Genomic DNA, 16,344 nt, shown 5'->3' with positions numbered 1-16,344 from the left:
CGTAGCCCAAGACAAGGTCTAGGGTGTGGCCCTTATGTGTTGGCCCAGACACAAATTGTGTGAAGTTTAAGGAATCAGTTACATTTAAGAAATCTTTGACCAGGGGTTTATCCTCACAACATAGATGGATATTAAAGTCCCCCACTGTAAGAATCCTTTCATAGTGAGTGATAAAACATGTCAAGAAGTCTGAAAATTCCGAAATAATCAAGTCATTATATTTAGGTGGACGATAGATGACTATAATTAGAACCACGGGACAGCTTAAAGTCAGAAGTTGGGACTCAAATGAGGTAAAAGCACCAGGACTTTGTATCTGTTGGCATTTAAAACAGTCTTTGATGATAGAGGCTACCCCACTCCCCTCCTAAGCTGGGGTAGCTGAAGAAGCTGGCATCGGAGGGGCAAAGTTCCAGCAAGGGTGCCACTTCACCAGCGCACAGCCATGTCTGAGTTAGGAGCATGACATCCAGGTACATGAGTACCAAAAAAGTCCCGAAGAACATGAGTTTTATTTGATACAGATCTTGTGTTTAAGAGAGCTAATTTAACTGTCTGTCCATCCGTGGTAGCAGGCAGTATTTGTAGGTTGTTCATATTTGCTCCACCTCCCCTCGTATCCCATCGGCATGGCGACCAATAAAGCAGCTTTGGGTGAGCGTGCTCCGATGACGTCGGGTAAACAGGAAGAAGGCAACGCTGGTTGAGGCTAAAATAAAGTCCTAAACAGCCAGGGTCACCGATGGTAAGGACCATGTAGGTTGCTTTGCTTTCAGTCTTCTGTCCAGTTTGTGGACAGAAGACTGTTCCCTGTTTGTGAAGGACTGCTAGAAAAGTTTAACATAACTAATTGTCTGTCCTGAATCAGTCTTATTAGGTAATGTTCAAATAATTTGATCATTCCAGTGTTTTCAGTGTGGGAGAAAGTACTCAGGGCCTTCAAGTTACAGGCAGCAACAAGTTTAATGTTCAGAAACCTAAAGTTGGAGCTAAAAATAAATGTTTGTTTCAGTTCTATGAAGCTGTGAGTATTTTGGATCAGTAGCACTGCTGTGTTTGTTGCATCATATTGCTGTAACTGTTTATATGCTTTATATATTCTGAGGTAAGTTGATCTATAGTGTTACATCATATTATATAAGGATGTTAAGTGTTTGTAGACTTTCTGCCCAGTTTGACCCATTTAGCAGAAGTCAGCCTGTTTAAGGCTCTGATATCTATTCTGTATGACTTAAAGCAGTTATGACATGGTCTGATTTTCTCACCCAATAAAGGAATATTTAATATATCAGTCTACTCTTCATTCTATCAGAAACAGTTATCACAGCTCGTACACTTGCGTTTTACACATATATGTAAGCATTGAGTCAAATGTAATGATGCCAACATATTAAACGAACAATATTTGTCTCTTATATAATACATCTGTATACACACTGTCACAGATGCTTGTCTTTGAGTGAAGATTTAAGTTGACAGGAAATATAAATAACTGCAACTTGAATCTTTGACACAGAGTTCAAACTCACTGTTGTAATATATCATAATAATCTGACAATAACTTTAATATTGGCCATATTATATTTACATTACCACAGTGAGATGACTTTAGTCTCATGAACAACATTAGCTAATTGTTATTTACTAGCTAATCTTAAAATAACTGTTCAGCACAGAAATGAAGCCCAACAATCATGTTTTACAGTCCTGTGGTCTCAGCCTCAGATACTTATCAAATCACACAAAGCTCATGTAGAAACAAACGAAAATATGTTCTCCTTCATTTCTGTCAAACAAAGCTGTGTGAAACGTTTCCAGCTGTTAGTATCATGGTTGCTAGGCAACCTAGTCAGCGCGACGGAGGCTAGACCGCCCATTTCACAAGCCTCGCACTTCCGGCCTTAGCGGTCTTTGAGTACGCGGCCCTTGAGGACCGTTGAGGCTGCGTACTTTGAGGCTGCAGAACCTGAATTGTACGGTGCCCCTCTGATGACATGGTCCAAAAATAAATAAATTGTGGCCACAAAATACTATTTCGTGCCCTTGAAATACTATTTTCGAGGGCATGAAATAGGTATAACGTGCGCACGAAATGCTAATTTGTGGGCACGAAATGGGTTTAACGTGGCAACGAATTACGCATTTGTGGCAACGAAATAGTTAGCGTGCGCATATCATATTGATACAATTCCTGGACAGCTGCGTAGAGACATAAGCATGAGAGTAGGCTAAACATATACACCGTGGACAGAGACGGTATGAGTGAGTTTTATTTTAGGCTGGGAATGAGCTACAAATGCATTTTGAAAAGCCTGCAATGCAAGGAACCATTATTACGGAGAGACATTTAAACAGGATACTGAGAGCCCAGCTGCTTTACAGGACCTGGACGCCGGGATAGATTTTATTGTCAACCAACTGCAAGGGCCTGGGAAGGATCACGGTTATTGGTCAAGTGTTTCGTGCCCACCAACTAGCATTTCGTGGTCACAATTGATTTCTTTTTTGGACCATGTCATCAGAGGGGCTCCATAGAATTGAGATACAGCCTCTGTGATAGAAAGTGTGCGACCGTGAACTCGACTCTCTTTATGACACATACACACACAGACACACACACAGACACTTGTTTTCAGATTTTAGTGAGGACACCAAAAAGCCTCAAAAATATCCTCAAACTCGTGAGGACGGCCATTTTGTGGGACTCTATTAGCCCACATAGTAGCATACCAACTCTTTGTCCTCACAAACATGTCTAAACAGGTACACACACACACACACACAGACACACACACAAACAGGTTTGTCAGGTTCCTCGGCTCGTTCTCTGCGTTCAGTCCATTGAAGGTGATTATTGAGCCAATCACAGCTACAGAGCTCACTGTGACTCTTCTTCTCTCTACAGTCACACAAACAAACACACTCAGAGACTCTGACAGCAAAACTACAACAATGTGGTGTTAACACTCACCCTGCCTCAGCTCCACCGTCCTCCTGCTGCTCTGACGGAGGCTCAGCTGTTTCTCTTCCTGTTCCCACCTGCTCGGGTGGCTCCTCCCCTCTGCAGTTACAGGAAATCAGGTGTGTGTGTCTCTTGTTGAGACTGGTTCTTCCTGCTCTCTCTCTGGTGGTGCAAAATATTTTTATAGCGGGTGTGTTGTTAGGCTCTGGGCATCTGCATAGACATGTTCTTTTTTTGAGAATGTGAGGACAAACTTGAAAGAGAGACACTGTGAGAGTGGACACATCCACACTGCTGCTGCATCTGTGCTCACCACGATGGCCTCCTTCAGAGAGATGGAGGACTCACTCTGTCTTCTGGCTGATGTAAGTGTTCAGCTTTGAACAGCTGTCGTTCCAGCTGCTTTTAACTTTGTAGTTTCACATTTGTACAGACTTTATATTTTTTATAGACGTGTCATAAACCAGTCCTTAAATCATTTTCATTATCACAGATACAGTCTACACTCTGCATCATGAGCTGGTCAAAGGGATTAATATCGCAAAAGTTGTAATTCGTTTCATGTTTCATGTAAACTGCTCTGAGGTCACAGTGACACCAGCAGATGTAGTTACAGCCTCTCTGTCCCCACCATCCCGAGGCTGACGGCGCTCTGTAAGCTCTTCATAGAAGTTTTGCTTCTTTTTTTTGGCTGTCAATCTTTAACGGCTTTGAATCTCAGTGACCTCCACCTCAAGGAGAATTTTACTCAGCTTCCTCCTAATATTTCACAATAAAAGCTGTGCTCAGTGTTTTTGTGAACATGTTGCTTGTGGTGTGAGGCCGAGCGTCCCAGCAGGAAGCGCCTTTATGGCTGTTGTTTGGCTCCTGTGGGACTTTCTGAAAGAGTGTGAGTAAATTCCTGGAGTGCTGCAGTGTTTCTGACAGCAGACTGAGCTCAGACGTGTCTGCCACCGAACCCTCAGTGAAAACACACCAAATAAGACGTGAACTGAAGCAACATGGCCGTCTGCTTTGTGCTCTGTACAATAATCATATTCATGCTATTTATTTCAGACCGTAACAGACCAGCTCAGCTTCCCCGTTCTCCACTGACGTCCTCGCTGTGACCCAGGCCCCAAAAAACAAGTTCCCCTCAGCTGTGGACTTTCTTGGAGCTCCAGAGATCCACCCAGCAAGGTTTAGAATCAGAATCAGAATCAGAATCAGAAAGGGGTTTATTGCCAAATGTTGAGCAGGTTTACAACATCAGGAAATTGCTGCGGTGCTTCAGTGCAAACATAGTGTCATAAGTTGCGCTTAAATAGACATGAAAAAATAAAAGTAAGAATAAGAATTAAAAGTGCTACGTAGAAAGATATATACATGATATATACATGAGTGCAGGTGGTGATCAGTGCCAAACATGGAATGATGCAGTGAACACAGCATAGGGTCATGTGTTAGTGGCGGGAACAGTCATACGGTTATTGTTCATGTGTCCGACAGCAGAGGGGAAGAAACTGTTCTTATGGCGAGAGGTTCTGGTGCGAATGGACCGGAGCCTCCTGCCTGAGGGGAGCAGGTCAAACAGACTGTGTCCAGGGTGAGAAGGGTCAGCTGAGATCCGAGCTGCATGCCCCAGTGTCCTGGAGGTGTATAGGTCCTGCAGAGATGGGAGTCTGCAGCCAATCACCTTGTCAGCAGAGCGCACAACACGCTGCAGTCTCTGTTTGTCCCTGATAGTGGCTCCAGCGTACCACACAGTGATGGAGGAGGTGAGGATGGACTCGATGATTGCAGTGTAGAATTGCATCATTGTCCGTGTTGGCAGGTTGAATTTCTTCAGCTGCCTCAGGAAGTACATCCTCTGCTGGGCTTTCTTAATGACGGAGGTGATGGTGGGCTCCCACTTCAGGTCCTGGGTGATGGTGGTACCCAGGAAGCGGAATGAGTCCACAGAGGTGATGGGGGTGTCAGTCAGGATGATGGGGGGGAGTGGGGCTGTGTGCGTCCTGAAGTCCACAATAATCTCCACTGTCTTCTGGGCATTCAGCACCAGGTTGTTGTGGCTGCACCAGGACACCAGACGCGTCTGGTGTCCTGCTGGTGATTTAAAGGTCCTGCTGGTGATTACCTGGGCAGTGTTTTACCTGTGGCTGTGTTCAAACGTGTTCACACCTGAATCCTCACAGCTCCAATCACGTCTGACACATCCTGATAGGAATACTTCAATCAGTGAAGTACTCGAGTAAATGTACTCTGTTACATTCCAGCACCGGTCATATCCACGCTGTCGCCCAATGGGGTCGGTGCCCCCACTGTGGGCACGCCCCTGTGTAGGGGCGGGGTTAAAACTTTTTTTAAAACAGCGTGACAATAAAGAAATGTTCTTTCCAGAGTTTGTGTGTAAAAATGATCCAAATAAAGGTTGAAATCAAAGTGAAAATGTGCAGAACGTTGTTTATTTTATTTATTTATTTATTTGGCACTTTTAATTACAACAGTGGTGCTGTACAAACATACAAATTACACAATAAAATAGCAATATCAATTAACATCAATGCTAAATAGCTAATAAAAATGAGTAAATAACTCTCATGTAGTATTAAAAGCCAGTGAGTAAATGCACGATCACCTCTAAGAACCAGCCTCGACCTTGGTGATCTAAGAGCTGTAGGGGGCATATAAGGCTGCAGTAGGTCTGACAGACACCCTGGGACCTGTCCATTCAGTGCTTTATAAGTCGCCAATAAGATTTTAGGCTTTTAACAGTTTTTATTCATTATCAGGAAAAGCATTAAAACATAACAAAGCAGACAAACAAGAGAAAAAACCCCCAAAGGAAATACATTGAAGTCATTATCCCATATGGAAAAGATATATAGAAATCTTATAACGTTTTTATCTGTCTTGTATGAAACTTGTATGAAAAGCATACAGGAGTGAAAGCACATATAAGATCCCTTGAAAAATTATATAATGAAACTTGTATGTTTTATATACTTACTAAAAAAATATATGAAAGTAATGAGAAAGTGACCACTTTCATGAGTAAATCATATATGTTTTTACTATTTCTTTTCCATATGGGATATACCTGTGCAAATACACATATCGGGGGTGGGGGTGGGGGGACTGAAAGAAGAGAGAAACAAACAAAGAAACAAAAAAGAAAGGAAAAGAGAAAATAAATATTTACTCACAGATTTAGAAAAAAAGATAAACTACAAGAGTGAACTGTTGTGCTTTACACTCACTCCATATTTACCTGAGGACATCTTAGAAGCAGCTCCCCCCCCCCCCCCCCCCCCCTCAACTGTTGGGACAGATCATTTGGCAAATAAAGAAATCAAAGGGGACCAAACATTTAGAAACAGATCCTCATTTGGACGGGCTTTATGTTTGCTCGTTGTTTGCTAAAGAGACTTTTCTGCAGCATTTCTCTCCCGACTTCTTTGTAGCACCTTTCACTGTCACACATTTGATCTTTACAGCAGGGCTGTGCCATATCATATACCATACTATAGAATTTTGACATAGTAGCTATATAATGTTACTCCTACTTTATAGATCTCCATCACCCGATCCTCCAAAAACCTCTTGGAGTTGGCAGCACTCGACTGAGCCATTTTGTGCAGAAGAAGATTAAAATGATGCTTTAAACTCCAGATGTTATCTGAGCTCAGATCCTAAAGCCAGACCTCTGCATCTTCATTCTTGTGGAAAAGCAGAGCAGATGTTGTTTTCAGGAGGATGCTGCTATAATGGCTTTAGTTCCTTGCAGGTAATTATGACGACAGCGGAAGCAGCAGGAACAACAAACAGCCCAAACTAACAGACAAACTATTAATGAAAGTCCAACCCAATCTCCTCCATCCCCGTATCCTCCACTATTTGCATCTTCATCTGTGAAACCTGCAGAGCAGAAACAGTGTGTGGACAAAGTTAGCCGGTATGCAGACATGTTTGCTTTTGTTACAGGAGTTTGAAACACATCTGCAGCTCATTCAGAGGCTTTGGGGCCGTACACACTTCATTTTAAATCAGTACAGCCGATCTCACAGCTGCTGGATGTTTCTTTGAATCATAAGAACATTAAGACAAACAAGATGATCATGAAAATCATATTAATGATTGATTTGGCCTACGTTTGATGCTGAACTGCAGTAGCTCCTGACATTGTGCTTTTATTTCGTCTGGATTAGTTTGCAGCACTGCTGCACAGTTTACATTAAAGTGCACTTTTGCAGAGCAGACGACCCCCTGCACGACTGATGGGGTGAACCAAGGCCCTGCATCAGACAAAGAAGCATTATTTCAACTGTGAGTCATGCAAAGCAGCTCTAGTAGAGTCCTGTAAATGAACAGACTGGATCCCTGTAACGTACCACCTCAGTGACCAGTGGAAACATTCAAATGTTCAGGTAGTCATCCTAACTGACTTGGGGTTTCTGCCAGTGTGTTACAAGTGAAGCAGCTTGCCTGGTCTACACACTGGGACTCGTTTCTTTAAATCACCATTAATACAGTTTCAGCTGCTGACACATTCACTAGTGGGTAGTAATTAAAGCATGCTGCACCACTCATGAGTGCTATCATTCAGCACTCTCATTCATTTGTCTTAAAGCTGGTAATTAAACTCCCTGATGCCTCACTCTGTCTCACTCTTTTCTGTGTGTGAGAGAAAGAAGATGCAGCTGTGTTTCTAACAGCTTCTCTGGAGGAAGCCCTGCAACTCTAGAATCTCACCTGAGTCTGTGACTGTGAGCTTGATGGAGTGCCTGAACTCCTTGATGACTCTCTCACCACAGATGCTGTGGTTGGCTGTAATCTTACATTCATATCTTCCTGTATCGCTGATGCTGATGTTCCTCACAATCACAGAAACGTCTCGCTCCTTCATGGATGAGCGTCTCAGCTCCACTCGGCATTTGAAGGACTCGTGCTGATAGTTCTCATCTGAGTGATGGCTTTGGAAGAACACAGAGTCGTCTGACTCGAGCTCGGGTCTGCTCCACTCTAATGCTGTGATATCTGCATCTGTGGGTCCCCGACACTGAAGAGTGACGTCTTGTTCAGACCTCACTTTGACATCTGTGTGGTCTAAAGTGAGACTTCACTCAAATGTGTGCTCAGATGAAATGATCAGAAGAGTTTCGTGATGAGAACTTAGAGTCAGATCAATATTGCTGCAGTTTATTACTCAAGACTATAAATTTCTATAATTCCATAACTATGAGTGTAAGATTATTATATTATCTTATGCCACGTTGTACCCCTAATTAAAGATTGTGAAATTATTATGTAGTTTTAGTTTGCATTATTCTCCAGACTTAGAAGAAGGTGATAACTATTTGATTTATCAGACTGATTTGTATTACATCAGACTGCTGATTTATGGTGAATGAATGATATTGTTTTATGATGCATGATACTGCTGAGTTATAAGAAATACTGTTTTCAGAGAATCAAGGCCTTATTTGTCTGATTAGAAAAGAACAGAACATGCTGCACAGGAAGCCGAGGTCATAACTCGGGCTCACTGAGAGAGAAAGAATGTGGATGTTTAGCTTGGAGGGGCTGAAGCTATAAGAATGTGAGAAACGCTCAGACACTTGGAGATCAGGCGGACACCCTCCCGCGCTCATCTCCCCATCCGGATGGTTTATGGTCAAAGTGTTTGTCTGGAATAAAGAGATTGTTGATTGAGCATTTATACACCGAGTGCTGTTCTTCCTTCAGCCCAAAGATCAAAGAACTGGAATATTTAACATGAGAAAATCAAGAGGATTTTTTGCATTTTCTGTATATTTTGCAGTAACAGCAGTAGTAGGATGATCCAAACTCACCCGAGGCCTCACTGTGAGCTTGATGAAGCACTGAACGATCTCTCTGTGCTGTTTTTGTTCCTGAACACAATCCGACACTTGTTTGTGCCGTTATCGCTGATGATGACGTTCTTCAGAATCAAAGTGAGGTCTCCATCCTTCAACTCCACTCGGTCTCCAAAGGACTCAGGCTGCTGTCTTTGAAACAAGTTACGATAGAACAGAGGATCCAGGCCACGTCTGCTCCACTGCAGCAGGGTGATGGCTGCAGCTCTGGGACACGGACAGCGAAAGGTGGCCTCTTGTCTGGGCGTCGCTTTGATTTCTGTGTGAGTCATGGACACACACACACCATCAGTGGCTCTGATGCCAATAGACCTGTGTCTGTTTCTGATTGGTCAGAATCGTAAACATGGGAACACTGCCTCTTTCATGTGAACACACTCTTACCTATTGATTGAAAAAGTCTGGGGTAATTTATCAAGTTGAAAAGCACCTTCATGTGACCTCTCATCAGTAGGAGTAACGCAGCTCAGACAGGTAGGTGGGGTGAGAAAATAGAAGGATTTAAAAATAAATAAAAGAATTTGGAAATGTTTTCACTGCCCACATGTTTCTATATCAGCACTGCCAGTGAATTTTGTCCCCCCTTTCCTTTAGTCTGTGTGTTGTGGCGTCTCCCCGTGCTTTCTTTTCCTTTTCTCCCTCCTTTTACCACCAATACACCAGCAGATGGCCGCGCCTCCCTGAGCTTGGACCTGCTGGAGGTTTCCTCCTGTTACAAGGGAGTTTTTCCTTCGCACTGTTGCTAAGTGCTTGTTCACAGGGAGCCGTGATTGTTAGCATTTCCTCTGTATTAATGTAAACTATTTCAGTCGAGTACAAAATGCTTTGAGGTCACTGTTCTTGTGATTTGGTGCTAAAAAGATGGAGCAGAACTGAAAGTTTGGGGGACTTTGGTGTGTTAGCCTCGTATGTTGACAAAGGGATAAAATTGCATTTTTTGAAACACACTGTTCTTTACAATCACTGCTCATATTTTTTATAATTTCCTTGTTTGCACATGTTATTAATAATCTGGTATCACAGATGTTTGATGTAGACTAAAGCTCGTCTGCGTCATCATCACCTGACTGCCAGCAGGTGTCAGGCTGACTGTGAACTGCCCGTCTCAAATATACAGTGTGTCATGTTTCGGCTGTGTACAGGCAAGAGAAGGACCCAAACGCAAAACTCACCACGCAGGAATAAAACTCAAAAAGCTGCTTTATTGCAGAATGGCACAAAAATATAACAAAACTAAACTGGGGCATGGATAACCTGACACACAGGGAAACACAGCCATAAGGGAGACTACGACACTGACAAAGAGAAACACAGGGCTTAAATACACTGAGGGATAACGAGGGAATGAGACACAGAAGGAGAGCACAGCTGGGAGTAATCAGGCTGGACGAGACAAGGGAAGCAAAACTAGAAACACTCACATGAGACATGGACCTTCAAAATAAAACAGGAAACACACTGAACTCTAAACATGCAAACTTAACAGCAACTGAGAAGACAGAACATAGGGACCAGAAACATGGTATAAAGAGGTCACAGTAGACACAACATTGAACACAGGGAAGCCATATTACAAAGCCAAAGAACTAAACCTATGATAACCATAACTGAAATCTAGGGAAACAGGAAACAGTACAACAAAGGACTCAAAACATAATCCATAATATAAAAACACGAGATCTCTTCAAAATAAAACAGGAAACACGAGAGGCAGACATGACAACATAAGACAACAGACATGAAACACACGAAGGGCAAGGGAGACTTCACAGGGGTTGAAAACACAAGGGGGAGCTAATAAGCAAACGAACATAGGAAACCTAATAAGCTTAAAGATACACTATAAACATCAAAAGAACTAAAACTCAAAACACTGGGTCATAAGACCCAGGATCGTGACACAGTGGCTTGCAAAAATATTCGGCCCCCATGAACTTTTCCACATTTTGTCACATTACAGCCACAAACATGAATCAATGTTAGTGGAATTCCACGTGAAAGACCAACACAAAGTGGTGCACACGTGAGAAGTGGAACGAAAATCATACATGATTCCAAACATTTTGTACAAATAAATAACTGCAAAGTGGGGTGTGTGTAATTATTCAGCCCCTGAGTCAATACTTTGTAGAACCAGCTTTTGCTGCAGTTCCAGCTGCCAGTCTTTTAGGGTCTGTCTCTACCAGCTTTGCACATCTACAGACTGAAATCTTTGCACATTCTTCTTTGCAAAACAGCTCCAGCTCAGTCAGATTAGATCAGGGGCGTCAAACTCAATCGCACAGGGGGCCAAAACTCAAGGCACACTTTAGGTCGTGGGCCAAACAAGATAAACATTTATTGAACACACTAAAACAATGTTTTTTTAAACATAAATATGAATAAAAACAGACAGGAATAATATTCCAGATTAAATAAACTTTAAATATTTTGCTCTTCATAAAAATATATCCTGTCAAAATTATGCAAGTTAGAAATATGAACATGCTGCCAAAACCCCCAGAAAAAGCAAAAAAAGCACACACAAGGGCAGTTTCATGTCGGTTACACTTTAACATACGTTTTCAAAAATGTCTTTCCCTGTCGTTGTCCCGTGCATCGATTTAATGTTCAGTATTTCCTCTCCACGGATGAAGATGGCCAGCTGTGCAATGTCCATCATGTCTGTACTTTCATCCACAGCAAGCAATAAAGTTTTTGCTTCTTTCACACAACTGTGTTCTTAAATCAGTGGCCATCTCACAAACCCGATCAGCAATCGTATTTCTGCTCAGGCCCACATTTGCAAAAATCTGCGTTTTGTTTGGACACAAGACGTCGCACAGCTTCATCATGCAGCTCTTCAGAGTGGTATCGGGCTGATTTGGCTCCTCTGCTACAATAAAACTTGCTCTCACAACAGCTTCACTTTGTGATTTTGCTCTGGTGATGTTACACCCTGAAAAGGGGCTGAAAAGGGGATAAGTCAATGACGACGCTCAGACACGATGCTTCTCCTTCAGCAGCTTCATTGCTTCGTGGCCAGAGCTCCCCCTTCCGGCAACGGCAGGCATAACTAATCAATCGTGATCACTAAATCACATGGATTATTCCCCAGGCTCAACAAGTAGATCACAGATTGAATGTTACACAGGTTGTAGTCGCATTAAGGATTATTATCCGGTTGAACATAGTCATGAACTCTTTTAACTATTTTAGCCTGTGTTACATTACATCTCTTTGATGGGACTTCGTTTACCCTTGTTTACACATTTACATATTTGAAATAAATTGAATAATATATTGGGTAACTTTTAACCACAACTTTTTACTCCATTATGAACTTCAACAAATAATCAATCTATCACAGTGACAAACGTCTGCTGAAATGTCAGATTCTTCTTTAGCTCTTCTACTTTCTGTAGTTTCTGCTCTGCATTTAGGTTTTTCAGGTTATCCTGACGTTTTGTCTCGAAGTGCCGTCTTAAATTAAATTCCTTAATTACAGCCACATTAGCTCCACTAATAAGATACATGGGTTTACCAGCATGTCTGTAAACATATATTCAGTCTCCCACTGGCGCTGAAAGGCTCTGCTTTCAGAATCAACTTTTCTCTCCACCATTGTGGGCGGCTAGCTTCAATAACAGAAGTTTGACTTGATTGATGCGGGAATGTTCCCAGTTAGCCTGGGTGCTTCAGCACCCCCCAAAATGAATCAAAGCACCCCCAAAGATTTCTTACTTTTTTGACAATATTTGCTGTTTGTGTGACACACTACTAAAAATATAAAAAGCATACAGACTTGGTTGAGACGTAACACTTTAACAACAAAAGTATAGATAACCTCCCCCCCTCCTAAAGTGGTTTGTTCCAGCTCTCCCCTGCTCTGGCTTTAGCGCCCTTTCTGCCAGAGGATGGTGGCTGAGACGCAGCAGAGCGGAGGTGTAAGTGCCTGGCTTAAAACAGGACATATTGGCTGCATTTAACCTTCAGTTACTCTTTATATAGTTAGGTAGGAGTCAGGCCATGTTTCTTTTAGCTGAAAAACATTACACCAGGTAACCTGCAGTGTTGAAAGCGTGTTTTCCCACGATGTTTGCTACCCTACAATCCGTCCTGCTCTGTAGTAAAATCAGCGACATTTGACCGTCCTGTTGCTCCCATTGAAATGTATACAGACTATTTAAAATCTAAAACTTATAATTGTCCGTAGCCTGCTGTTGTTACCACTGTCCTGTTTTAAATGGATGCTAACTAGCTAACTGACTGAATGCCCATTAACCTTATAACTCCTGTTGTGTGTGTGTGTGTGTGTGTGCGTGTGTGTGTGTGTGTGTACAGAGAGACAGCCAGGTTCATAATGGATATAAGGAAGTTTTTTCAAAAAAAGGAGCCACATTCAGGAAAAAGTGTAAGATCAAATGATCCGTGAATCAAGAATAATGTTGGATCAGTGTTTCAATGTTTATATCTTTTATTAGATGTTCGTGTGGTTTGGTTATTTGCCTTTTGGTTGAAAGTAGACTGAGAGAGGACTTTTTGTTAGTGATCTTAATAGTATTTTTTCATATTAATTTAATTTTTCATCTGATTGAATACAATCTATTTGGGTATGATTGTCAGTCGAAAGAGGGAGAGAGGAAAGAGGGGAACGTGAGGAGAAAGTACAAGGTCAGGAAGAACCAGGTAAGAAAACAGACAGGGAACAGTGACAGGCACAACAGAAACTGTTAAAGTGACAAAGAGAAAAAACCTGATTTTACTCACAATATCTGGAAGTTGTGTTCTCCCTATATTAAAGCTGCTAAACAGAATCTGCAAAACAAACTGGGTTGAAACATTTTGACCCTCTTTAACAACATTCCAACATAACATTATCATTGATTGGGGAGATTAAAATTAATGATATATTTTTATGTGGTTCAGCCACAACTCTACTAAAACCTCAGCCAGTAATAGGTCGGCCAACTTTTGGACCGTCCAGTTGTCTGTACGACTGCCGCAGTACGTACATCACATTTGCACACTATCAGAGCCAAACAGCCCTGGTGGAGTGAGGAGCTGTAAAGAGAAGCAGATGCTCTGTTTATATTCTACAAATGTTTTAAGCTTGTTTCAAAGATTCTGTACTGCACCTTTAAATGTTTTCCAGAAGCACACATACACTTATCAGTGTTTTTCACACTTTTTACAGTGTGGACCACCTGATAAAAATGTCAAGCTCTCCCAAGCACCACTATGAAAGCATGAAACTCATAAATCTAAAAACACAAAATTAGTATCTGCAGTAAAGATTTTTTCATGCATTGTATACATTCTACCACAGGCAAAGTTGCCTCCATTTTTATATTCGTTTTTTAAATATTTTGTAATAATTTATTTGTAATAATTTATTTATTTATTAATGTAATTATATTTTTTATGCATCTGTATTATATTATACAAACACATTAAAAGTGAATCTCTGTCCAAAATATGCACTCAGTTTACTTCTTACTCACTATGAGCATCATTCATTATTCTCCTCCAGTAATTAAGGTTAGGATATGTATTTTTTTTATTCCAATCCATTCTTCTTTGGCAGCATTTAAATAACCTTGATCAGATTTGATGGTTTTGTTACAGACTTTTCAAAAAAGTGTTTTGCTTTTCTTTCACAAATGTGGGATTAAATTGTTAAAATGTACAAAACAGTGATGTCATGTTTTGTGACGAGGACCCAGACACAGAGAGACTTGATGGATTTAAGAATCTTTTGATTTAATAAAGAAATTTGCAGACTTGCACAGAGATGGTAAAATTATGATGACTGATAAAGGAGACGAAGACAACATGAGGACAGGGAGGATGCAGGGACCGACAGAGACGGGGAAGAAGTCTCATTGTGACGAGTAAAGTGTATCTTGGCTGGCTGGGCAGCTCTCTGGGTGCTCAGCCCCCCGAAGCTCTGATCCTAGAATCGCTCCTGCAAAAATTTTACATTTTCTGTAAATTCTGTGAATCTCGGGCAGCTCGACTTGCGTGAAGTGTTTCAAGCTGGGCGTCGTGTACCTGGAGTCGAGTGTTTTAATTGAAACGATACATTTTTAGACATAAGTTGTAACGGCCGCCGTTTTCTTTGTGAGTATTTATTACACGGCGTGCTGCAGGGACAAGCCTGTTCTAACGTTTGAGTCTAAGCTTTAGTTTTTGCTTCTCATCCGTAAACACTCTGCATCTTTCACGTGATTCAGTTTATTTTGAAAAGTCTCAACAGGCTTTATGGCTTTATTGTGAAAGGTTTATGTGGAAAATAAACAAGCGGACAGTCGATGGTTTTACCATCGTTGTTGCTAACGACAATGCATAAAAACAGGCGCTTGTCCGTCCGTAGTGTGGTTATATTAAATATAAGAGAAAGAGAGAACTTTAAGAAATGAATATAGCCTCTACAGTGACCATCAAAACATGAAAAAATATTGCTGTAAACAGTTTATTTTGCGACACCACGAAACAAACGATAGCGTAAAATGAAACGATAGATGTTTTTGTATCGTCATCCGACACATATCGTTATATCGAACAGCCCTAATCAATACAGTTTTCAAAAAATGCTTCTCTGTGCAGAATCGTTTTAAAAACATAAACAGCTGTGGGATGCTGCTTGTCCGTGATTTGAACATCATATTTTCTTGTTTCTCTTGGAAGGAAGTTGGTTTGGAAACATATCTGGCGATGCTTCATCTTCTGCTTTGCAACTGTGTGGGATTTAAAAACCTGTCCATGATGCTGGCAGTGTCCAAGCATGTTTTTGTTTTTTAAGTTCATATCCCCCCTGCAACAGCTCTGAAAACATGTGTTCTAACAGCAGCAGTACTGAGCTCAGTCTCAGAGAGATGCAGATGCAGTTTGCATGTAACTACACGCAGCCTTCCTCTTTCTCTCGCTCCTCTCTCCCTCCTTCTTGTGGAGCAGGTCTCTCTCTCTCTGGTACACAACTGCACGCACACACGCACACACACAACAGAAGAAAGGAGAACTGGAAAGCCGAAGACTTGTTGACTAGATTCCCAAGCAGTGACGCGGTGGATATTCATCATCATTTGCCCTCCTGTCCACCTTTGATAGTTTACACTCATTCTCTTGTGCCCTTATTTCCCTTTACACCACATAAATGGGGGGGGGGGGGGGGGATTAATTTGATGCTACAAGTGCCTAAAGCAGGTGCCCGAGAGGATCACATATGGAGAATGATGTATGGCCACATCTGCGCATCTCGTTTAGTAGCAGCCTTGGATGAATAGACTGTTGTGTTGCTTTAAGAGGCCCCATGGGCAGATTAGCTCTTCTAGTCCAGGACAAAGCTCAGATTATAGAGGCAGTGCCATTTCACATCCTCTGAACACCCACAGTCCCGCACAACTCCTACAGATTAAGCTGTGATGAAGCTCCACTGTGATGATGATGATGCTCCCGTGCGCACATTTTATTACTAACAGTCATGGAGGTCATGCTGAGCAGGGAGGGGATGATACGGATCAATAG

The 16,344-nt window shown here is 41.8% G+C and overlaps 1 protein-coding gene and 1 long non-coding RNA gene across 2 annotated transcripts in view; one reads left to right on the top strand and one right to left on the bottom strand.

Annotated features, from left to right (window-relative positions):
* LOC309701483 (NACHT, LRR and PYD domains-containing protein 12-like) overlaps positions 1 to 16,344 on the bottom strand; it is a 442,279-nt gene that overhangs the window by 209,624 nt on the left and 216,311 nt on the right. The gene's annotated exons all lie outside the window — the stretch shown is intronic.
* LOC309701614 lies at positions 12,742 to 13,531 on the top strand. Its single transcript, XR_014275174.1, has 3 exons — positions 12,742 to 12,832; positions 13,162 to 13,231; positions 13,444 to 13,531. It is a non-coding gene; the product is annotated as an uncharacterized lncRNA (long non-coding RNA).

The sequence above is a fragment of the Aulonocara stuartgranti genome, assembly GCF_965226115.1.
Source record: "Aulonocara stuartgranti genome assembly, chromosome: 23".
In the NCBI taxonomy this organism is placed as follows: domain Eukaryota; kingdom Metazoa; phylum Chordata; class Actinopteri; order Cichliformes; family Cichlidae; genus Aulonocara; species Aulonocara stuartgranti.
The sequence above is the reverse complement of the archived record's forward strand: the minus strand, read 5'-3'. Positions and strand labels throughout refer to the sequence as shown.